General features: G+C 40.0%; 1 long non-coding RNA gene across 1 annotated transcript; it reads left to right on the plus strand.

Moving 5' to 3' along the window:
• The first annotated feature begins 2,015 nt into the window (after positions 1 to 2,015).
• On the plus strand, positions 2,016 to 11,432 carry LOC125938953 (uncharacterized). The gene is made up of 5 exons (XR_007462869.1): positions 2,016 to 2,949; positions 4,537 to 4,595; positions 5,368 to 5,494; positions 7,883 to 8,242; positions 9,477 to 11,432. It is a non-coding gene; the product is annotated as an uncharacterized LOC125938953 (long non-coding RNA).
• Positions 11,433 to 24,377: the final 12,945 nt, after the last annotated feature.

Here is a 24,377-nt window from a genome sequence, read left to right on the forward strand (position 1 = left end):
GGGGGGGGGGGGGTGAGTGGGTACAATTCCAAATAATAATACGTGCCATTTATGAGGCCTTTAGATTTGCTAGGCTAGATAATTTATATACGTTAACTCTAAGTCACAAAGCAATCCTCTCAGGAAGATAAGACTATCTTCATTCTACAGATAGGAAAAGGCAAAGTTCAAGACCACAGAACTAGTAAGTAATGTGGCCCAGATGCTAAACCAGGTCAGCCAGACCCGTCCTTTGTCCTCCAGTCTGGCCTCCACCAAGCCATCTCTTCTGCCCAGGCTCCTTTCATCAGACCCCTTTGTAGTTATTAAGCTGTTGTAACAACCTCTGTCTCGTCTCTCTGTCTCTCTGTCTCTGTCTCTGTCGCTCTTTCTTCTCTCACCCATTTGTAGGTAATGAGGTGTCCACTGACTGGGACCGCGCTCTAACATTTTGTAAAGCTGAAGAAAATTTGCCCCTGGACCATTAGAAAACATTCCTACCGGAGTTGAATTTACATCCAGGGCAGACTCTTCCTCTCCCCTTTTTCCTAAGAATAGCCCACAACACAAATCTGAAGTCAATCCACACCAATTGAGGACGGGCTGTGGGCACCAAAATGACCACAACGTGACCGCAGATGCCGGTAGTTGAGAAGTTAGTTAGAATGAGGTCATTCTAGCTAACATGTCCGTGCTGAGTGTCTGCCAGCCTGGGTTTGAAACACTTTACTTGTATCATTTCTTAGGCTCTCCAGATGTATCCTGAGAGCTGAGAGTTATTAGTAATCTGAATTTATAGATGAGGAAGGTGAGAAACCAGGAGTTGAGTGACATACTCAAGGTCACCCTGCAACAACAGGGTGGATGGCACGTTCAGGTTCAGGCTCAGGGTCTTTGGATGCCAATAGATAGAGAGATAGAGAGAGAGATAGGCCCTTTAGCTGAATTTTTCTCTGTACAATCAGGATAAGCAAGAGCGACCCTTATGCTGGCATAAAAATGTGCCAGGCCAATGACAGGAAGAACATAGCAGTATTTTAGTGGAAGGAGCCAGCTCTCCAGGCCCTCGGGGGCAGGGGTAGGGGAGGCAGGCAGGGAGGCAGCTCTACAAGGGGAAGGACGAGCCTGGGCTGGTCGGGCTCCCAGAGAGACGCCACACCTAGTGATAATAATGCGAGTTATGCTCTGTGCAGTATTTCCCGTCATGTATAAAGTAGATTTTTAAAATTATTTTTTAATGTGTATTTATTTTTAAGAGAGAGAGAGAGACAGAGCATGAACAGGGGACAGGCAGAGAGAGAAGGAGGCACAGAATCCAAAGCAGGCTCCAGGCAGAGAGCCCGATCTGGGGCTCAAATTCACTAAGAGATCATGACCTGAGCTGAAGTTGGCTGCTTAACCAACTGAGCCACCCAGGAGCCCCTGCCTGTCATGTTACACCATATATGGAAATACTCCTGGTCTCCACTGTGCTGTGGGCCACGGAGGGTAGTGACTGTCCAGTTCTACTGAGCAGCAAAGCAGCACACCCTGTCCCTTCTGGGTCACAGAGGCGGGCACCCTAGAGAGCCGGGTCCAGAGCTTCCTTCTCCTGGGAGTTTCAAGATGATAAATCAGGCACAGTGGAGCAAATGCCTCGTTGAGAACTCCCAGAAAAAGCTAGGGAACAGCTTCAGGTCTCTCCATTTCTGGCAATCAAGCTGGTGAAGGTTTATCCTTTATCTGTAAACATAAGGGTGTAAGGCCAGTACACAGGTTTTTGTTCGTTTGTTTTTTATGTATTGTTAAATATATGCTTGAAAAAGAAGAAAAAAAGGAGGAGAAGAGAGGAAGAAAGAGGAGGAGGTGGAGGAGGAAATGACAACAAGCAAACAGTATTTAGTAAGGCAGGACACGTGCATACCCTGTGACTTAGCAATTCTATTCCTGAATGTTTACCCAACAGAAATGGGTACAGATGATCACCAAAGCCTGAAGTCTTAAAAGCAGCGAGCGCTATTTGTAATAGTCCCCAAACTGGAAATTACCCAATGTACACCAACAGTAGAGAGGACAAAGAAATCGAGAATAGTCATCAAATAGAACATGATCCACCAATGAGAGTAAACAATTGATGACTTCACGCAACCGCATGAGTGAATCTCACAGACACAGCTGAAAAAGAAGTGAGATGCCAAAGTGTGTCAGCTCTATGAGTCCATCTAGACCAAGTTCAAGAACAGGTCAGGCAATCTATGCTGGGAGGCCAGGGTGCTGTTGATCCTTGTTGAGGGAAGTGGGGATGGTTGGAAGAGGGCAGGAAGGGAATTTCTGGGTGCAGGTAAGATTCTGTCATTTGCTCAGGTGACGGGTCAGTTGAAAAAAAGAAAAGAAAAAAGATGTCTGATCCCTTAACTAAAGACCAGAATGCCTGGGCAGGGCCATGGCCCTGTCACTGGCCCCACAGAGAGCAGAGCAAATTTTCATGCCCACATTTGGAGGCAGGCATGCGAATGAGGAGTACCTCTCCTGTGGGTGACTGCATAATGCCATGACAAGACAAAGTGGGAGAGGGAGACTGTCTGCATGCCACATGCAGGCTTATATAGGTCAGGGATGGGGCAGTGTGGGGACGGCAGAGAGACGGGGAGAGGGCATTTTGTGGGCAACCATAACTCTGGGAGCATGTGGCTTAAAATCGTATCTGCTGTGGAAGGGACCTTGCTGATCACGGTGTGCAACTGGCTAACCTTCTATTCGGAGATCAGAAGCCACAGTCTACTGAAATAATCAGTCTCTCTGTTGACTATCCAAAGTCCTTGTGTAGTAGCCTCCTCATTGATTGAAGACCTTTCAACTCTTTGGCCTCCAAAAGCAAGCTTGAAGTGACTCACCATTCCAAAAAACTTGGGCTTGGCTGGTGATAAGAGGGTTTCAAAAATATTAGTAATTGTTAATATCATCTTCTGGAACAAAGCACTTCCCAGTAAAGTGAGTAGGCTTTTCCTGAGTCTTTGACACACCACAGTGGCCTATAGAGTTTCTTATTAATGCTGCAGGCTCCTGGAAGAATAGTGTCACTCATGTTAGCACTGACACCAATCAGACACTGAACAGGGCTGGAGACCGTTGTCTTTGACAGCTTATCTGAGAATCAGCTGGGATGGCCGCAAAGAGGCCTCAACTCAGCATCAGACTCTATGCGGGGGATCCATGACCCTTATCACTCTTTAGCTTCTCTAAGCGTCTAGGGTACCTGCTTCTCTGCACATAAAGAAAGACGATACACGCCTATCGAGAAAGTTCTGAGAAGAGTGCTTTCATATATGATGTAATTTGAATCTGGTGTAGAGGTGGTCGACCTGCTCGTAAAACGAGAAAGATTGGGCACATAACATATTTCCTCTTGATGCTGGAATTGATATGTGACTTGTTAGCCTTGCATTCATAGTTTGGGGTTAAATTTGCATTTAGCACACAATTATGAGCTTAAGGTATCAGGAGGGCTACCGCCCAGAATGAGCTAGGACTTGAAAAGGATACAAAACTCAATATAAGGAAAATACAAAGGGAAATTACAGGAGGGGTTTTGAGTTTTATTTGAGCAAGAAGAACAAGGAAGAAATCTGCCCACTGCCCGGGGCAAGTGAGGTAATGTTGATAGATTTCAGAGAGATCGCAGAATAGCCCAAGTGTGGTGTTCTCTGCAGTGAAGGCTTTTCAGAGGGGGAAAGGCAGGTCAATGGAAGTCCAAGATTTGTGGGTAGTTTTCAGAAGAGGTGAAGCGGATGGCATGTCACCAAGCAGAGGGGGTCAGGTTTCTCTGACTCGGGCAAATGAGGATGGAAACAGAGAGGTTTCTTAACTACCTATCATGATCTTTGAGCAGTCAGAGAGAGCAAGGAAAGTATCCAGAAAAGAAAAAGAAGCACATATAACATACTGATTTGGTCTCAGGAAACTGTGGATCAGCAAGATGATGTTAGTACTAGATAAAATCCTAGGGCGATGTATTAAAAGGATGGTCCGTGATGTAGTGACATGGTGATCCCTGGGAGACGTGCTGCTTTCTGGAGACAGCATCTGGTTCATTAGAACAAGTCCATCTGGACAGTGCTCATTTCCTTAATTGATGGGTTTACGAGAGAAATAGGAACAGTGAATACAGATTTTGGCATGGTTTTGACCAAGGGTCCCATGACATCCTTGCAGACAAAAGGGAAAGATGTGTCCCTATTAATGGATTCGTAGTTGTTTGCAGCGATATAGCTCTACCATGCTGGTTAATGCATCCTGGATGGAGGTCTCTAGTGGAAAGACTCAGCACCGACGCTCCCTCCTGCTCCACAGTTTTACAACTATCTTAAGGGGATTTATATGGTGCCCAGATCACATCTGTGAGTGTTGAAGAAAATCTACATTTGTGGTAGGGATATAAAGACAGACTATAGACTAGTCTGATAGAATTGGAACCCTAAAATGGTTTTAATAGACTGGAGTAAGGGAACCAATTTAATCTATCCAAATCTCAATTTTCTCACCTGTAAAATGGGGTTAGCAATAATCTCTTTCCCACAGGACTGCAGTGAGATTCCATCAAGATAATGGATTAAAACCGAGGAACAAAAAAACCTCAGGTGAGCAACAGACGAAGAGTAACAGCCTGTCCAGCAGCATTTGTATTTCCAAAGATTGGATGACATTTTAATTAAGTTTGTTGAAATTCAATCTACTTTTTCTAAAACTTGGAATTAAATTTCATATTCAAGTGTTGATCTTGATCAATTTGCACTCTTGTAAATTAAACATTTGTATGCTAAAAGCAGGTATTAGCATTTTTATGCCTTTTGCAAAGTAAAATTATGGGCAGAAAAAAAAAAGACTATGGATTTAGTGCCATGTTGAGCACACGGTTACACTCAAATACTATTTCCGTTGTTATTACTAATAACACAGTGACAGGCAAGAAGTAAAAACAAAATTTCTGGACTTAGGTCCAAAAATCAACACCATTTCTATAGAACCAGGAAGGTGTAAGTTAACAGAAACTTACCAGACGAATACATAAGCCTTTGTGTTAACCTTAAACCCAGTCTGAGCCCAGAGTGTATATAACTGTCACTAAAATCCCGTATATGACATAGGTTGTGTCAACAGAACGTTGGTGTCCAGAACCAGGAAAGCAGCTATTTTATCGGCCTGTCGCAGCTCTCCACACCAGAGGTGCTAAGTTCAGGGAAGGAGCGCAGTCTTCTCAGCCCCTGATGAAATTAGAATCATTTGGGGAGAATTAAAAACTACCAATGTCTGGGTCCCAATCCAGGACTATTAAATCAAAATTCTGGGGATGGTGTTGAGAACTACCATGTTTAAATTAAATATTGACTTTTAGGAGCTTTTTCCTTACAGCTCCATGTAGGATGGTGATGGGATCTGAAACTCAACTATCTGAAGAATGATTAAAGAAAGATCCAGGGTTTAATTAAGAGAGGTAGACGGGTGCCTTCAAACAACCAAAAGACTGTGATGTGGGAGGGTAAGAATTATTTTTCCTATCTGCAGAGGGCAGAGCTTAGACCATTGTATGAGTTACACAGAAATACATGTTTATTTAAAATAAGAAAATAAAATACATGTTTATTTAAAATTTTAAAAAGCATGTTTATTTAAAATTAAACGTTTTTATTTAAATAAGAAGAACATGTTTATTTTAAAAAAATACATGTTTATTTAAAATATCCCAAACAATTACATTTGCTAGAAAATTAAATGAGTTACTTTGGGAAATGATTAAATTCCTGTGGGTGCTGGCATTCAATATTTTCATAACTGCTTTCCAGGGATGTTATAGAAGGAGGTTATATACTTAACGGAGTCTATGTTTCTTTCTTTTTTTAAAAAAATATTTTTAATGTTTATTTATTTTTGAGAGAGAGAGAGAGAGAGAGAGAGAGAGAGACAGAGACAGAGCATGAGTGGGGAAGGGGCAGAGAGAGGGAGACAGAATCTGAAGCAGGCTCCATGCTCCGAGCTGTCAGCACAGAGCCCCATGTGGGGCTAGAACACACGAACCGTGAGATCGTGACCTGAGCCGAAGTCAGATGCTTAACCTACTGAGCCACCCAGGCGACCCAAGGAGTCTATGTTTCAATCAATTAATGAATTTATAATTGTCTTTAAAATTAGTATCCTTTTAGATGATGAAACTGATCGAATTCACTAAGTAGTCAGGGGTCAGACACTGACACAAGTCAGGGGTCACTTGGTGACTTGTCACCCCCTTGAACTCTTCTGGCCCCAGACCCCACCCTCCATCAAGGACTCCAGTGATAAGAGCACTGTAAGACTGGACAGGGGTTTGTGGGAAATGACCCGTTACCCTCCAATCATAGCGCATCTGGGAGAGACTTAATCGAGCCAGAGATTCAGATAACAATGCGAGTGAAATCCGGAATCCTGGCCTCTTTGGTAATTTTCTACTGCTCTTTCCTACTATTCTAATCTCTGAGGCAGATTGAATCCTGATAAAGGTACTTCATAGTAAAAGTCTTCACCATAGTACAAAAGATTTTTCATCTTCAGCCAATGACCCATTTATTTGTGAACAGTCAATACAACTGAATTCCAGTAAAATCAAGGATTTGGATAGTCCCTTGACGGTTATGACAATAGAGGATTAAATTTGTACGTCAGAGCTGACGGTCCTGGAATACCATCTGTTTAGTCCCCTCCTTGCTGTTCCTATTTTTAATGCGCTGTTCTTTCTGAATATGAATCACATTTCTGTGCCAATAAGTCTGCATTGCTGTAGGTAAATGATTATTAGTTCATCAAAAGGGATGAAAAGCACCTTGGCAAAGAAGAGAGGTTTATTTCATCCAGGTTATTCATTAGTGATCAGAGAACAAGAGCTATCATATTAATTCTGTGAAATTCCAACCCATCTCTTTGTTTCGCCGCCAAAGATTACCAGGGAGAAAGTCCTTTCCTTTTAACCTTGGATCTCAGTCTCAAGACAATTTGTTTTTAAAAAAGGCTTTTTGGTCTTTAATTGACCCAGTAAATGGGGAAACTGTTTTAACCTGATTACTTCACATCTTTGTTTATGTGTGTGTTTTATTTCATCCATCATGACTTTCCAAATGATCGTCTGGTTTGACCAATGTAATATACCATCAAAGGGTAGCAAGACATATCTTCATGGCTGAATTCAGTTAGATTGTCTTGAATCCACAACCAAAATGGGTCAAAGTAGAATTCATAGACTTAGAACATTTCAGATGTTTAAAAAATATTTGTTGAAGGGGCACCTGGGTGGCTCAGTCGGTTAAGCATCCGACTTCAGCTCAGGTCATGATCTCACAGTTAGTGGGTTCGAGCCCCGCATCGGGCTCTGCGCTGACAGCTCAGAGCCTGGAGCCTGCTTCGGATTCTGTGTCTCCCTTTCTCTCTGCCCCCCCCCTCCCCCACTGGCACTCTGTCTCTGTCTCTTGAAAATAAATAAATGTTAAAAAAAATAAAATAAATATCTGTTGAATTAGTGAGTAATCCCCATGATATTAACAACAACTAAAAAATTATTTTTATGCCACCATTGATTCATGTGATTCACTTTATGCTAGAGGAATTCTATAGCTTTGTGGCACGTGCTGTTAGTTCCTTTCCCACTATCCCTTCTGTCACTTCTCAGTCGCTACCAGGACCCCAGCTTTGTTGAGGGCAGCAGTGTGCTCAGGAATATACACTGGGCACTAGTAGGAAGCATTGATACAGTCCTAAGCCAATGAGAAGAAAGCCTGACCTGCTGGATGTATTTGAGAAAGCTTTTCGCTTTCTTACGGAGTGCTTTTAGAAGAAGTAGGTCAACTTAAAGCATGATGTCAATGTTAGAAAAAAAGTTTTGAATTTTGTTTTTGTGTTCCAGGATATTTTACAGTTGAAACACACAAACAGGTCGTTTAGCTGATGACGCTCTCTGTCCGTCAGATGGAGATCAACAGCTGTGCAAATTCCATGCTGCTTTCAGGGCTGAGCTGGAGCTCAGAGATGTAAACAGTGTGAGCTGGTCACACCACGCGTGCAAAGGCCCGCCCAGTCCCCTACCGGTCTTCCAGAGAAGTTCCAGGCTTCCCAGAGCCCAGGAGAGAGCAATCACATCAGGGCTTCCAGGCCCATCAGAGTCCAGGGGCCTCCTGAACAGCTACTAACCTGGCTCTCAAAGGCAGAATGCTCACTTCGAAAACAAAAAGGACCCCAGCTTTGTTAGAAGACTGATGGATGAAAGGTAAGAAAAGAATGAGCCCAGGTTTTGGGAAGCGTTCAAAACAATGTGGTTACCTGCTTTATTCTGGGCAAATCTAAATAGACCAAGCCTGTCCTCAGCCCTCCATCCTTCGGGGCTCTCTCATGTCCAAGTTAACATTTGCACTACTGCCCTCTGTTGGATAGAAACGGAACTTCACTCTGGTATCTTGTTTTTCTTGTAAGCCAACTTAAGTAGGTCAGAAAGATTTGAGCTGAGCTCTAAGCCCAGTCAGCTCCCAACCACTTATTCAAAGCCAAAATTCTCAAGAAGCACATTCCCCACCCCCCCAAACGGCAATTGGGAGCATCGATGGCTCCTGTGATTCTAAAACCAGTGCACCCTACTTTACAAAGTGGATGGTTATCAAAGGCTCTAAGGCAGTGATTTCTAAACTTTATTTTTCACTAGCTAAGCATATTATTCAGGCAAACTCTTGGATAAGCTGCTTAGTGTAAAGCCAGGGCTCATTTCAGCCCCACAGCAGCCCCTGCAATGCCTCCACAGAACCAAAGCACTCAGCAGAGGCCAGTTTGAAAAAAATCTAGGGGCGTCTGTGTGGCTCAGGTGCTTAGTTAAGCAGCCAACTTTTGATTTTGGCTCCAGTCATGATCTCAGGTCATGAGATCAAGCCCCAGGGTGGAATCTGTGGTGGGCAAGGAGCCGGCTTGAGATTCTCTTTTCTCTCCCTCTCCCCCTGCCTTTCGCCAATGCGTGTGCTCACTCTCTCTCAAAAAAAAACAAAAAACAAAAAAAAACAAAAAACAAAAAACAAAAAACAAAAACAAAAACAAAAAACCACTCTGAGAGATCTCATATTTGGAGAAAACCTAGAAGGAAGAATGCTTTGCAAATCACTTTCTCTGTTTAAAACTGCTTTTTAATGAATTGATTTCCAAAACATAAAGTACTTCCCCCGCTCCAAAAAAATTTAAAGTATCGATTCTCATACTTCCTCGACAAAAATTCTGTCAAGTCTCTGAAGCTTAGTGAGCCAAAGTATGTCTGTAGGTAACTTTATGGTTATCAAAAGAAACGGGAACAATCTGGAATGTGCAGAAGTTAGAGGGCTATATTCTTGTTCATACAAGATGGTCTCTGGGGCTATCTTCTAACATATCCACAAGCTGCTTGTTTGTGACTAATTTGATGCTATAGGGAGGCCCTTAGCTGTGATGCAGGATTAAAAATTCATTTTCTTGTTTCCTAATAACAGATCTATCTCCTGGGCTAGACTCACTACGGGCAAGAACTGAAATTTTAAGAAGCTAAAAAGAACTAACATGCAGTGAGAAATATGAATGCTCCCATGGAACACTCTCTACTATGGCAGACCTACGGGATGTCTTAGCTCATCAGCCCAAGACCAACAGGAACAGATCTGACATCTAAAAAAAAAAAAAAAATCACATTTCTCACAATGTAAAAGCATTGTAACGTGAGACGCTGAACTCCAGAGGAACTATGAAACATCTCAGCCATTGAAGGCAGAGCTGAGTTATTACAGGATATGAGAAAAAGTGGAATTAAGGTGCACATTAAGTTCAGGGCTGTGAGGAAAGGCTCACCATCGAGTTTGGACTATGATGTGGAACGGCAACACTGTTTCTCTGGACACAACAAAGTTCAGATAGATGTGGAATATTGTGCCCAGACACCCCTCACATCTGGGTTGGAAATCGAGGCAGCTTCGCTGTATCAAAATGACTGAGATCCTCTAGGCAAAAATGGACTGTTTCCTCCTTACTGATTAATTCCAACCACAATATTTCTGATACCTATGCTATTAGAGAAGAATGCTTCTCAGTGAAAAAGAAGCAGTGGTCACTCCAACAAGAAGGTTGCATGACACTGTATAGCTGCGGCATGTCCTTGGGAGGAATGTTGTTTCCCATAAACTTTGCAGCTGGCTCTCTCATGTCTGTTAGCCCAACTTGATGAATGGCTGGCCATATGTTTACTTTCTCAGTCCAAGCTAATTTGTACTTTCTCAGCAGGATAGCGGATGACTGACGATCTGAGTTAGCTGGGCAAGCACAGAAATAGACAACGAGAGCAAGATAGCTGGTGATTCCCATGTTTGAGAGCATCAGGCCAGGATAGGTCCCCTCGAGTTGGCCTTCGACCCTTACTCTTTTCCTTTCCTTCCATTGCTCCTAGGCCCTTCCTTATCTTTCCCCGGGGAGAAGGTGAAGGATAGCAAAGCTTTTATGTGACACGTTCTTCCTTTAGATGTGCTAATATTTTCAGTCAAACTTTTCTTCTTTCTGTTATGGTCCATACTGTCTTGTCTTCATAGTTTAATTCTGAGGGGGGAATGGGGGGGTCATAGCTAGTTTCTGAATTATTGGGGGAGACACCTCACAGGTTGCCCTTGATGGGGTTCCGAACATGCTATCCCCCAAATATGGCACCTTGCCACACTGAATATCTTAGGCTGAAGGAATTTGAGAAAACAGCAGAAGCAGGAAGGTCACTCTGACCTCTCTCTACCCACCTTGTTCCTCTGAAAGCAGGAGATAAATCTCCTATGTGCAAGCTCCCACCACCAGGAGGAAGGGAGACATCCTTATCACCAAACACAGGGAATTGGGCTGAGAAAGCTGTATAAACAAACCTTGTTATTTCTTCTTCATTTTACGATCCCTAGCCCAAACCTCTTTGTCTTCTGGATCCTTCACAAATTTATTATTTCTTTGTCTATACAATATGAAAATTTCCTGCGCTGGTCACTTCTTCGGGTTTTCATCCTCTTGCGAAGGCTTCTGTATACCTGCACAAATTCAGTAAAATCTGTATGTTTTTCTCTTGTTAATCTTTGTCGATTTAATTTTCATGCCCAGCCAGGGACCGTAAAAGGGTCGAGGGAAACTTTTATCTCGCCTACATCGTAAAATATACCTGAGAAATACACTTGAGAAACTATATTTGTTTAATGTGAGTGAAATGGACCAAATAATCTTTGGTAAAAGGATTATAATTTTGGTTGAAGTTGTAATTTGACCTCAGGCAAACCAAAATAAAATACTGAAAAAAACTTCTAAATGAAACTGAATATCCCATATTTATTGAGAAATATGGTAGCTTGTTTACTGTGGCTTAACTCTTTGCCAAACTAATTGGGGAAGAAAAGTGATTTTCAGCCCTGAGCCTTTTTTATATTTAAAGGAAATGCTTATATGTACATACGTCCCTTTTAAAAAATGTATGAGAAAGTTAATAAATGACTCTTAATTAGCTTTTAAATCAAAGGTTTTCTTGATGGGACTTCTACATAATTTTCTGAATTTTCCAAATGAGGTGGATCTGAAATCCCCAGGGCAATTTCTGCCCATGGAAAAGTTGGATAAGCCTGGACTTCCCGAGTGATGTCACAGTGAGACTTGAGCTTTGATAATCAGCAATTTCAAGACCACGCCAACATTTCAAGAGACTGTCCAAGAAAACAAATATGAGATTTCTGTTTGAGGTTCAGTTGAAATAATAGAGTGTTGTTTCCATTAAGTGCCTATAATTGCATATTCAAAACTCTTAAAATATCTTGCTATGCAATATCGAAATATCTTGAAGAGCACTCTTAAAAGACTGTCTAGTGGGGTGTCCAGACTACAACAATTTTATGAGATGAAAACAAGTTGTAGAACAGTAGGGACAGCAATCCCAGTTTGGCTGGGGAAAAAAATAGGAAAGGAAAGAAAAAGAAAAAAAAAAAAAAAAAAGTCAAAAATACCTGGGTATCTGGAAGGAAACCCAGAAAACTGTTAAATGTAGTTCCCTCCTGGAATATAGAGAGAAGGCAAGGGATTTTCATTTTTTATTTTATAGCCTTTTGTGTTGTTTTCATTTGTTATGATTAGCATTACTGCAATTGTCATTTAAAAACTCAATTAGAAAAAGGCTCATCAAATTCTGAAACCTCACATGTCTCATTCGACCCATAACTTATTTAGGCTCGGATATTGTTAACATTTAGCAGGAACATGAATGTAAAGCATTTTTAATTTTGATGTCAATGGGCTGAGAAAGCTCCTCCTGATACATTAAGATGTAAAGGAATTATATCGAAGACTACAATCTTTAATATCAATATATGAAAGAAAATAGTAATGTGTAATACGAGTACATATTCTCTGAAATTGTTAGAAGTCTAATCTATTTGTGAATGCATTCATTCATTCAATAAATGTTTAAGTACATTCTATGTATAAGGCTCTGAGCTAGATGTCAGGGCAACAAACATGAAAAAGTCGTGGTCGTTATTCGTGAAAAGCTTATGCTTTGTTGGCCTGGACCAGCATGCAGAAAATACTTGATACACCAAGAGGAGAGGTATAATAGAGATATATCAAAAGGATACAGGACAAACCATGTGAACGAGGGATAGGGAAGCCTCCCAGGAGTTCACTCTAACTGGAACTTGAAGGATAGAAAGTTTTCCAGGCAGAGAACATGGATGAGGACACTCCAGGCAGAATACATAGCATGAGTGAAAAAATAGGGACACCAAAGTGTCTAGCACAAAATGAAATGAACTTATTGAGGGTATCGTATTAGCTTACAATGACCTCACTCGTTCTGGGAAATGCTCCCAGATGTACTGGGTTGGTCCCCTGGTAGCCATGCTTATATTATATGACATCTTCCCCTGTCCTCACCTATTAGAATAGATACATAATCAGGGGGCATGGGTGGCTCAGTCGGTTATGCGTCCGACTTTGGCTCAGGTCATGATCTCATGGCTCATGGGTTTGAGCCCTTCGTCGGGCTCTGTGCTGACAGATCAGAGCGTAGAGCCTGCTTCAGATTCTGTGTCTCCCTCTTTCTCTGCCCCTCCCCAACCATGTTCTGACTCTCTCTCTTTCTCAAAAATAAAATAAACATTAAAAAAAAAGAACAGATGCATACCTTCATACCAATAGCATTTTAAAGATATACACGTATATAAAAGCTACAATCTTTATACGATTGAGTGTTGGCAAAAATTAGAGACAATTGTACTGGGTACTATTATGCATGTCAATACATTTAGTTGATGGACCAGCTATGTTTGGATGATCAATAAAATGACACATAAATTAATGATTTAATACATGTTCGTTTCATAAAATATATTTTTCTTTCCTTCGATTTTATTCAAATTAATGATATGTTGTTATGATTCAGATTTTCACAAAATTTGTATTCTATCAGCAGTAATGCATGATATTTTCTGCACCATTAAAGTTCTGTTTTAATTAGTTTCAGTTTGGCTCAACTTTACTCTCTGGAGGCATTAGCAACAGGAATTATTGACAAAATCTTAAAGCAATAGTCAGATTGAGAATAAATAATAAAAGTTACATATGATTTTTTAACTTGAAAAAAATTGCAATATAATTGCCATACATATGGTGTTTAATCATTGTAATGGAGCTACATGTAATAAATTACCATAATCAAAGAATCTAGTATAAACTATTGTTTATTATTTAAAAAAATTTTATTATTATTTTTAGAGAGAGCATGAGCAGGGGAGAGGGGCGGAGAGGGAGAAAGAGAGAGAGAGAGAGAGAGAAAGAGAGAGAATCCCAAGCAGGCTCCAGGCTCAGCACAGAGCCCCATGCAGTGCTCAATCCCACAACCCTGGGATCATGATCTGAGCCAAAATCAAGAGTCAGACACTCAACCGACTGAGCCACCCAGGCACCCCTATTATAATATACTACTTTAATTTTACATGTGACTATCACTTGTATAATGTTCATGGTCTCTTACCGCAAGATCCATATGATAGCTCTTAAGATTTTCTTCTTTACAAAATTTCCACGTTGTAATGTTATAAAAGATGAAAATAGCAGTTAACATTTTGCTCAACTTATTGAACTCTCTTTTTAATCAAGACTATAACTGAACCTATAATATGTTGAGAAAATAATCTGTATAGAAATTGGTTTGGAGGTTGGAGGTACAGGAATCCTCTCTTTCATGGATAAACATGCTCAATTTCCCTTTTCTTTACTGGAATGCTACTTTTGTTCTTTAGCTTATGTGCCGTTTCAACTCAGGGGAAAAAAACCAAACATTGTCTCTAGATTAAAAATATATATACTATTGATTATTTAACAGTGGTCCAAATACATCTTTTGAGTTTCTTGTAAGCTTTTGCTAACATGGTTAGTAGCAAATTATAGTACACACCAAACAGCCAAATTCAAGATTAATTCATTCTTCCTCAAAGATTGATTTCTTCTTATTTCGAATCTTCCAGTTATTTTGCTTTCCTCTTCTTGGGTACTTCATATATTTTGCCAAAATGAAATCTAATTGCTGACAGAATTTAACTGCTGACATTCTCATTGCATGCAGTGGTGAGATTATATTTGAAGGGCAGGCCCAGAAAATATTTATTATCGTAATCGAATTGTTCCACGGAATGTCATCACTACTGAGCTACTGACACAGTACAAATGACATCTCAAGTGACAAATTCACACTGTGCCGCTATGTGGTACCATGAATTCTCCTAGAATTTGGGCCAAAATTCTGGTTTGCATACTTGTTTTTTAAGCCAACCATGATGATGCCATTTTCATAGATTTGCCTTGAAAATCTTTCAGATTAATAGCTAACACGGAAAATTGTGTTATTGATTTTTATTTGTTTTTAACAAAAGGTGTGATTTAACATTGGCACATGGGGTCCAAAACCAATACTGCCTACTCAGAGAGCAAGGTGGGACTGTGCAAACCACAGCCAGTGTAAGTCATAAGCAGAAAGTGGTGTTTCTTTTAACGTCTTCATTTAAAACTCACACCCTTTCCAAAATATATAAAACAAATTAAACAGTCTTTAATTTCAATTTTCGTGTTTTTTATTTTGGTAGTTCAAAATTTCTACAATAAAATTATTTTCAACATGAATTTTGTTTCTGATAACAATGTCATTGAACCTCGTACTGTTAGATTTTGATTTGGGGGATAATCTTTCCCACTTTATCATACATACAAGATTTTAAAACCTCTTTTGACTTTCTTCTTTTTTTATTAAGCTTACATGTTCATTCATCATGATCTATGGCATAAAATTTCTAAATCATCTGCAATAAAATTAGAAGTTTTCTTTAAATTACTTTCTGTAAATGTTGTACTTGTTTTTGCTATGAAAAGCTCAGGGTACATATTGAATGCATAATATTATTTTTTAAATTAAATTTCTTTTTAGATGTTTACTTACTTTTGAGAGATAGAGAGAGCGAGAGCAGGGGAGGGGCGGAGAAAGAGGGAGACACAGAATCCGAAGCAGGCTCCGGGCTCTGAGCTGTCAGGACAGAGCCCGACGCGGGGCTCGAATCCACGAACTGTGAGATCATGACCTGAGCTGAAGTTGGACACTTAACCGACTGAGCCACCCAGGCACCCCAGTATTATTCTTTTAAACACACCATGCTGGGGGTGCCTGGGTGGCTCAGTCGGTTGAGTGTCCAACTTCAGCTCAGGTCATGATCTCACAGTTCGTGGATTCGAGCCCCGCGTCGGGCTCTGTCCTGACAGCTCAGAGCCCGGAGCCTGCTTCGGATTCTGTGTCTCCCTCTTTCTCTGCCCCTCCTCTGCTCGTGCTCTGTCTCTCAAAACTAAATAAACATTAAAAAAAAAAAAAATTAAAAACACCATGCTGAGGTGCTTGGGTGGCTCAGTTAGTTAAGTGTCCCACTCTTGGTTTTGGCTTGTCATGACCTTAGGGTTCATGGGTTTGAGCCCTGCACTGGGCTCTATGCTGCCAGAGCCTGCTTAAGATTCTCTCTCCCTCTCTCTCTGCTCCTCCCCCCACCTCTAAATAAATAAATAAGTAAACTTAAAAAAAATAAACATACCATGCTAACATCCTATATCCGTGTTAATTTCTTTGCTAAATAGTACCAATTTTTTGCTGTTTAAACAAAAAGTTCTCGCACGTTTTGTTTTGTGCATGTTTGTATATTTATGCACAACAGACATTTTGTATTCTTTTGATTGTGGCCTTAAGTGTTTTTAACAACAAATACCTCGGGGCGCCTAGGTGGCTCAGTTGGTTAAGCGTCCAACTTCAGCTCAGGTCATGATCTCACGGCTTGTGAGTTGGAGCCCCATGTCATTAACTCAGAGCCTGGAGCCTGCTTTGGATTCTGTGCCTCTCTGGTGCTCTCTCTCTCTCTCTCTCTCTCTCAAAAATAAACATTAAAAAACAACAACAGCAACAAACACCTTCATTGTAAAGTTAATCGTGAAGATTGGATGTGAAGCCTTTGACAGAAGGAACATAACCGCTTGTCTTTGAAATTAGAATGTAAAAGCCTGTTTCCACAGATTCCTTTTCCTGTTGAAAGAATTTTGATACAAAATAAAATATTAAATTCTCTGCGCAGTTCAAGCAATGTAATTTCAAAACATTTTTTTTTTGCATCAGAGTAAGTTTTGCAAGAAACATTCTCACACTGTCAAAAAGCTGCCTGGATCATTTCCCAATATCATGATTAATAAACAGTAAAGCCCCAGAGATTTCCTCTTTCACATCCAATTGGCAGATTCAGGGATGTCAGTTTTTCATCTTTTAAATGGAAACATAGAGTTGCATTTGGTGTTTCTGGGTGGTGGTGTTGATGTGAGTCATTATCTTTGCAAATCTTCACTTAGTAAAGAATCTTCATTTTTACCGATATGAATTCTTGAATATTCTTTAGTTGCAAGAATCCCATCTGATGCATTCAAGTTCTGGATTTGACTGGAACAATGTTCCTGTTCATTTTCTTGTTTTGATCAGTTATTAAAGCTTCAATAAATATAATATTTATAATATTTCATTCAAAAGTTTTATGTGAATTATTTAACATATGTTCTCAATTTTAATGTGAATTTTAGAGTTTTAAGGAAAGTTTTTTGCAAGTTTTTTATTTCTAGTTTCTATTTTGAATTTGCTTTTATATTTTCTACTTCTTTCATAATTTTGACTTGTAGTTATTCCTAAGACCCAAAGAATTAAAAATGAAATGTAATTTTATCATATTTTCATCCAAAATTGCAACAAAATACATGTAAAAAAATAATTAGACATAGGATACCTTAGAAGTATTCTTATAAAACTTATAGAACAGGGGTGTCTGGGTGGCTCAGTCGGTTAAGCGTCTGACTGCGGCTCGGGTCACGATCTCTCAGCTTGTGAGTTTGAACCCTGCGTTGGGTTCTGTGCGGACAGCTCAGAGCCCGGAGCCTGCTTCGGATTCTGTGTGTGTGTGTGTGTGTGTGTGTGTGTGTGTATCTCTGCCCCACCCCTGCTCTCACTCTGTCTCTTTCTTTCTCAAAAATAAATGCACATTAAAGAAAAAACTTGTAAAACATAAGTTTTCCCCCGAAAGTTCTTTTTAAAGTATTCTAAATCATCTATACAAATTCAAAAGCAAGACACAAACTGCAATTAATTTGGTGTCATAATTTTAATCAAAATTAATTAAATCATAGCCAATTTAAAAAGTTTTGTGACTTTGTTGAATTCTTAATCGTCTATAAAAATAAAACTGCGCTTTACCCATCCAATGTGCAAATAGTTGCCAGTGGGAAGACAGTACTATGCTTAAGTGATGTTACAGATCTACATTCATGCAAGTTTTAAAGTCATGTGAATTGCTCAGCATTGCAAAGTGTTGCCTCTGCGTGGCTCTATTGCTATAGACCACTGTTCCTAACAGTGGCAAATCAGGAGTGCCTCAGGAACCACAAATGGTGGCCTGAAGAGAGATGAGACCAAGATGGTCAACGCTCCTGGGAAACAGCGTTTCGTTTTAGAGAGATCTATTTTATCTGCGGTACCTGGGAAGAAGGATTTGACAAGCTAAGCAGTCCTCTCGCTTTCCTACATGCAAGAGCTACTCAAATCTTCCCCGCGCCAAGCGGGATCCCAGGGATAGACCGCATGTCCTTTAGTGTGCTCAGGTCTCACGTTTTGTGCCGTGTGGGACCTCCGGCAGCCTGGAGCCCAGGGCAGAGGGCTGCCATGCCCGAGTCTAAGGGAAATACTGGTTGGGTCTTTTGGATTCTTCTCAAGATTTTGGAATTTAGAACTAAGGCTTATTGGGAAGCTGAGCCACGTTAATGGCCTCAGATGGAACTTCCCATTTTGGAAGTTCCTGGATATTCCAGGGGTTGGGGAGTTTGACCTCTTCCTTGGATTCCATGAGTTTTCTTAATGCCCTTTTTGTGTTGACGGGTTTGTTTAATTTCTGTTACATGTAACCAAAAAAAAAAAAAAAAATGCTAATAATGTGTTGGTCTGTCGTGGGAAAGGAGGAGACGGAACTGGTGTGTTGGCTGAACCTAGGTTGTAAAGTGACTCTAACCCCTTCACACCAGGGGGATGTGAAACATGCTGTCTCTTCAGTGTCTCAGATTGCCTTGGGGTTGTTGCATAAGGTCCCTTTCAGCACTTTCCTTTGTTTCATGTGTGATTATACGACATCATATAAACAGGGTGGGTTTTTTTTTTTTTTTTCTTTTCTTTTCTTTTTCCTTTCTTGGGCGTGGGCTAGGAGATGGGGGAATAGGAATTCTAATCGTCTCCTTTTATTGTCCTGTCTGGCGTCAGGTTCTAGTTTTCTGACTGGATTCTATATATCTATCTGTCCCCAACTTGTTCAAGTCAAGTCTTTCTGATTTCAGAGTCTTTCCTACCAATGATCCTTTTTCGTCAATATTACTGCATCCATAAGAGCGATAATTGATTCAAATAGCTAATGTAGTTCAGTCTGCCTGGGTGTTCATACTTGAGGCTGGAGAAGACTGTGACTTTCTAAGAGTGGTACATTTCTAAATATATCCTGTAACACAATGCAAGCCATTTTCATTCATTTCAAAGCTATTCCTCAGGGCGCCTGGGTGGCTCAATTGGTTGAGTGTCAGACTCTTGGTTTTGGCTCAGGACATGACCTCAACAATTCTGTTCGTGGGTTCATTCATGCCCCACGTCCGGCTCTGCACCGACCATGCGGAACCTGTGTGGGATTCTCTCTCTCCCTCTCTCTGCCCCGCCCCTCCTCAAAATAAATAAATAAAAAAGCTTAAAAAGAAAAAAAAAAAAAAGAATGTTTCAATGGTATTTAGATGTCAGTTCTCCCTAAAATAATTTATAGATTGAATGCAATTCCGACAAAAAAAAGCTTTTTTTCTTTTGTAGCTGGACAGGTTACTACTGGAGTCCATGTGGAAAAACAAACTTGCTAGGAAAACACTGAAAAGGAAGAGCTATGGTGTGGGAGGAAAGTGGAGGGATGGAGAGATTAGCCAGATATTAAAACATAAAGCCCCTATGTTGGAAACAGTGTGGCACTGCTACGTGAACAGATGGAATAAAACACAAAGTCCACAGACAGACCCATATCATACGGTAATCTAGAATATGATGATGAGGGTATCTTAAACCTCTGGGGATACCAATTGACTTTTTAAAGGTACTGAAGCATTTGGGGGAAAAAAGATAAAATTATGCCCATTTTTTTGAGGTTTTTAATTTTTTTTAATTTTTTTAATTGTTAAATTGAAGTATAATTGATGCATAACGTTGTGTAACTTTAAGGTGCACAATGCATTGATTTGATACATTTATATATTGTTATATGATTACCACTGCAGCATTAGCTAACACCTGTGTCATATCACATAATCATCATTTTGTGTGTGAGGGGGCGGGAACAATAAAGATCTAGACTCTAAGCAACTTTGAAGTTTCATAATACAACGTTGTTGACTCTAATCCCTATCTGTACATTTGTTCCTCAGTATTTCTTTATCTGCTAGTTCCCAGTTTACCCTTGAACCATGGAGCCTCAACTCTTTCACCTCCCAATCTCTGGTAACCATCATGCTACTCTATTTTTATGAGTTTGGAGTTTTTAGATTCCACAGGTAAAAGCATGTCCATTCCTTAGGTATACAAGAATAAGCTCCAAATGGATTGGGGTTGTAAATGTAAAAAAAAAAAAAAAAAAAAAAAAAAATGTAAATATTCAAATAGTAAAAGAAAACATGAATGAATGCTTCCAAAATTTAACTGTAGGTGTCAGATTTCTAATTATAACCCCAAATCCAGATGCAAGAGAAGTGCTTAACACATTTGACTGGTAAAATGCTTTTAAATGGCAAAAACCATAAGCAAAGGACAAATAACAAATTGGTAGAAAATACTTATCACAGATAATGGGTTAATATATATCTATATCTTTTTTTAATGTTTATCTATTTTATTTTTGACAGATGGAGACATAGCACCAGCAGGGGAGGGGTAGAGAGAGAGGGAGACACAGAATCTGAAGCAGGCTCCAGGCTCTGAGCTGTCAGCACAGAGACTGACACGGGGCTTGAACTCATGAACCATGAGGTCATGACCTGAACTGAAGTTGGATGCTTACCCAACTGAATCACCCAGGCACCCCTATCTATATATATTAATATAATATATATATATATATATAACTAATATATATACAACTATATATAATATAATATATATAACTAATATATAAAGAACTTTGAAAATTTGAGGAAACACTGAAAATCTTGTTTTAAAATGGGCAAAAACAAGAACCATTCCCAGAAAAGATATAAGCATGGCCTCACTCATAAGGAATTTAAACTGAAACCACACAGAGATACAATTTCTCACCCATCAGATTGGCAAACAGTCAAAAGTTTGACAATGCACATTATTGACAAGACTATAAGGAAATACGCACTCACGTATCTTGATGGTGGAGATAGAAAATGATTCACTCCCATGAGAGGGAATTTGTCAGTATCTAACAAAAGCACAGGAATCCTCCCTCTAGGAATTTAGCATGAAAGTAAACCTTTGAATTATGAAAATACACAGGTACAAGGTTCTTAATTGCAGCATTATTTGCAATAAAAAAATATTGAGAACGGCCTGAACTCCTAAGAGTACTTCACCCAATGGAGTAGTATATCACTATCATCATCATCATCATCATCATCATCCTATTACAAACTCCAGAAGACATTACTTTTTTTTTTTAATGTTTATTTGTTTTTAAGAGAGAGAGAGAGAGACAGAGTGTGAGCAGGGGAGGGGCAGACAGAGAGGAAGACACAGAATCCGAAGCAGGTTCCAGGCTCTGAGCTGTCAGCACAGTGCCCAACATGGGGCTCGAACTCAAGAACCATGAGATCATGACCTGAGCATAAGTCAGATGCTTACCTGACTGAGCCACCCAGGCGCCCCAACATTAAGTTTTTTTAAAAAACACATTGCAAGAATAGAGTACTTACAATACACTATCTTTTATGTAACAAAAAGAAGTAAGAGAACACACGAATCTGCTTATTTGGGGGACAAGAAACACAGGAAGGAAAAACCAGCAAGCAATGAAAATGGCTACCTACCAGAGGTGAAGGGGAACCAGGGATGTGAGAGGGAACGAAGCAGCACTTCTCTGAGTGAGCCTTCAGGAGATGGGTAGGTACCGTGACGCTGTTGAAAGGGGCGGCAGGGGAAGAACAAATTCAAGTCACTTGAGACCACAGTGCTTTGAACGTATACTGTTACTCTGAGGAAAAGTAAAGAACCGCAGCAAATACATCTTAACTTCCTTTGATTCCATTTGGTAAGCAATAGAATTTGGGTGATTTGGGTACAGCACTTTTGAGATGACTTGGGTACAGCACTTTTGAGATGATTTTGTGTGGGGTCTAGCCCTGGGAAGATGAGTCAGTGTGTTGATGGTGTTGGAGGTCAACATTCTCACTGTAGAAGAAAGGAGATAAAACGATGGAGCAGAGGAAGGCAGTGAAGGACCTCATAGAGCAGGATGGATATTGATGGCACCAGTGCAATGTCAGGATTTCTATTATATATATATATATATATATATATATATATATACACACACACACACACACAACCACCATGTGTGTGTCTGTGTGAGTGTGTATGTGCATGCACACCTATAGTTTCCCAGCTTTGTCCCCTGAAAGGGCCTAGAGACAAAGACACCCCAGTAGCAATGAGAAGATGTAGTGCTAAGACCTCGGTTTCTAAATACGATTTCCCATTAAAAGGAAGCAGAGGTCCTTGAAGAAATGGCCAAGTCTGGTACTGGGCAGGGAAGGTACATGAGGAGTCTGGAACAGCTTGTTTGAACTAGAAACCATGAAAGTGTTTTAAAGATAATTATGGGAGTGGGGCGTCTGGGTGGCTCAGTCTGTTAAGTGACCGACTTCGGCTCAGGTCATGATCTCACGGTTCATGGGTTTGAGGCCCGCGTCGGGCTCTGTGCTGACAGCTCAGAGCCTGGAGCCTGCTTCAGATTTTGTGCCTCCCTGTCTCTCTGCCTTTCCCGGACTCCCGTTCTCTCTCTCTCTCTCTCTCTCTCTCTCTCTCTCTCAAAAATAAATAAACATTAAAAAAAAAAATTATGGGAGCATGTTAAAAGCATCCAGGAGCCGGCTTAAAGGGGCACCAAACTGCCAAATCAGAGACAACTTTAGCGTTAAAATGAACAGTGACAGGAATGGATTATAGCCCATGGAATAAAACTGGAACCTATAGATCTGTATTAATAATAGCTAGATAGATGAGAGGGAGGGAGAGGGGGTAATGAAGCGGGGGGTGGAGAGAGAGAGAGAGAAGGCATTTCTTGTTGAATAACACCTACTAATAAATGTGGAGGGACCGGGTGGACATGTGACATCAACCTTTTACAACCATCATAGCGGATATTGATTAGGGCAAAAATCATCAAGTTTGGGAAGGAAAGTATAATGAAGAGTAGGATATTTGGACGGGCCTAAAGGGCCTCCTCCCTGCTAATTGCTTATAGCTGCAAGGGAGAAAATAGAAACTACAATGGAGAAAATGGATAACAGTTTAATCAAGTGATCAACACTGACATCATGAATGAGGGGCAAATAGATATCTTATACTTAGAATATCTGAGAGGACATATCATCACTTACGTAGTTTTCTGGCGAGGGATGTGTAGCCTGAACCTAATCATAAGGAGACATCAGCAAACCAAAATGGAGAAACATTCTATAAAATTATTAGCCTTCGTCATGAAAGGCAAAGAAAAGACTAAGACTACAAAACTGTTCCAGATTTAAAGAAACTAAAAAGACAACTAAATGTGGTACATGGTCCTGTATTAGATCCTGGGGGGAAAAAATGTTATAAAGAACATTATTAGGGTAATTGAAAAAATATGAATGGTAGATTAGATAAAACTATTGCATCAATGTTAAATGTCCCACACTTGATGACTGTACTGTGATTATGAAAGAAAATGCCCTTGTTCTTAGGAAATTCTCAGAAAGTAATATGAGGTAAAGGGAAGTATAGAAGAATAACCCCTCAAAATGCTCAGGAAGAAAAATAAAGGATAAAAACATGCACAAATAGAATGATAAAACAAATGAGGCACAAATATAAACAATTTGGAAATCTGGCTAAAAAGATATGTGAATTTTCATGAATTATTCTTATAATTTTTCTCCAAGTGTGAAATTATCACAGTTAAAAAGTTTTCTTAACTATATGATTAAAAGATTGTATTAATTCAGACTGTTCTTTGTCCAATTAGTTTGAATTAGTTAGTGGCTCTAGTTTGTTAAGCCGTACTGGGCAACCTATGAAAAATTCCTATCCTGGTGGCCACAGAGCCCCTATGGGTGAATGAATCATATGCCAGAAACATCTGTTGTGTGATTCTACTGGGACTTCTGACTTCTATAAATTTGAAGGAGTGTTTGGGAAGAAAAGCAGAAGTTTCCTGCTACTTAAGTTTAGAATGAAACAGAATTCATACACTTTATATTTCAGGGCTAATCAAGTGGAAATGTCAATGGGGAAATCCAGGTCAACTATAATTCCCATCATGACTAAGTGGCATAAAGGCTCAGAATACAGTGACCTAGAACTAACCTCAGGGAGAAATCAGTCAAATCAGAATCACTCATTTCCAGGATTCTTGGTAAAGTTTACTTGACGATTCATAAAGCTTAACGGTTACAATAAACACAAGTGTCGATCACTACACTCATTTTGCTCTCTTAAATAAAAATGAAGTATAGTATGAAGCTATTTCTCAGGACTGTACACATTG

The sequence above is a fragment of the Panthera uncia genome (genome assembly GCF_023721935.1).
Source record: "Panthera uncia isolate 11264 chromosome B2 unlocalized genomic scaffold, Puncia_PCG_1.0 HiC_scaffold_24, whole genome shotgun sequence".
Classification (NCBI taxonomy): Eukaryota; Metazoa; Chordata; class Mammalia; order Carnivora; family Felidae; genus Panthera; species Panthera uncia.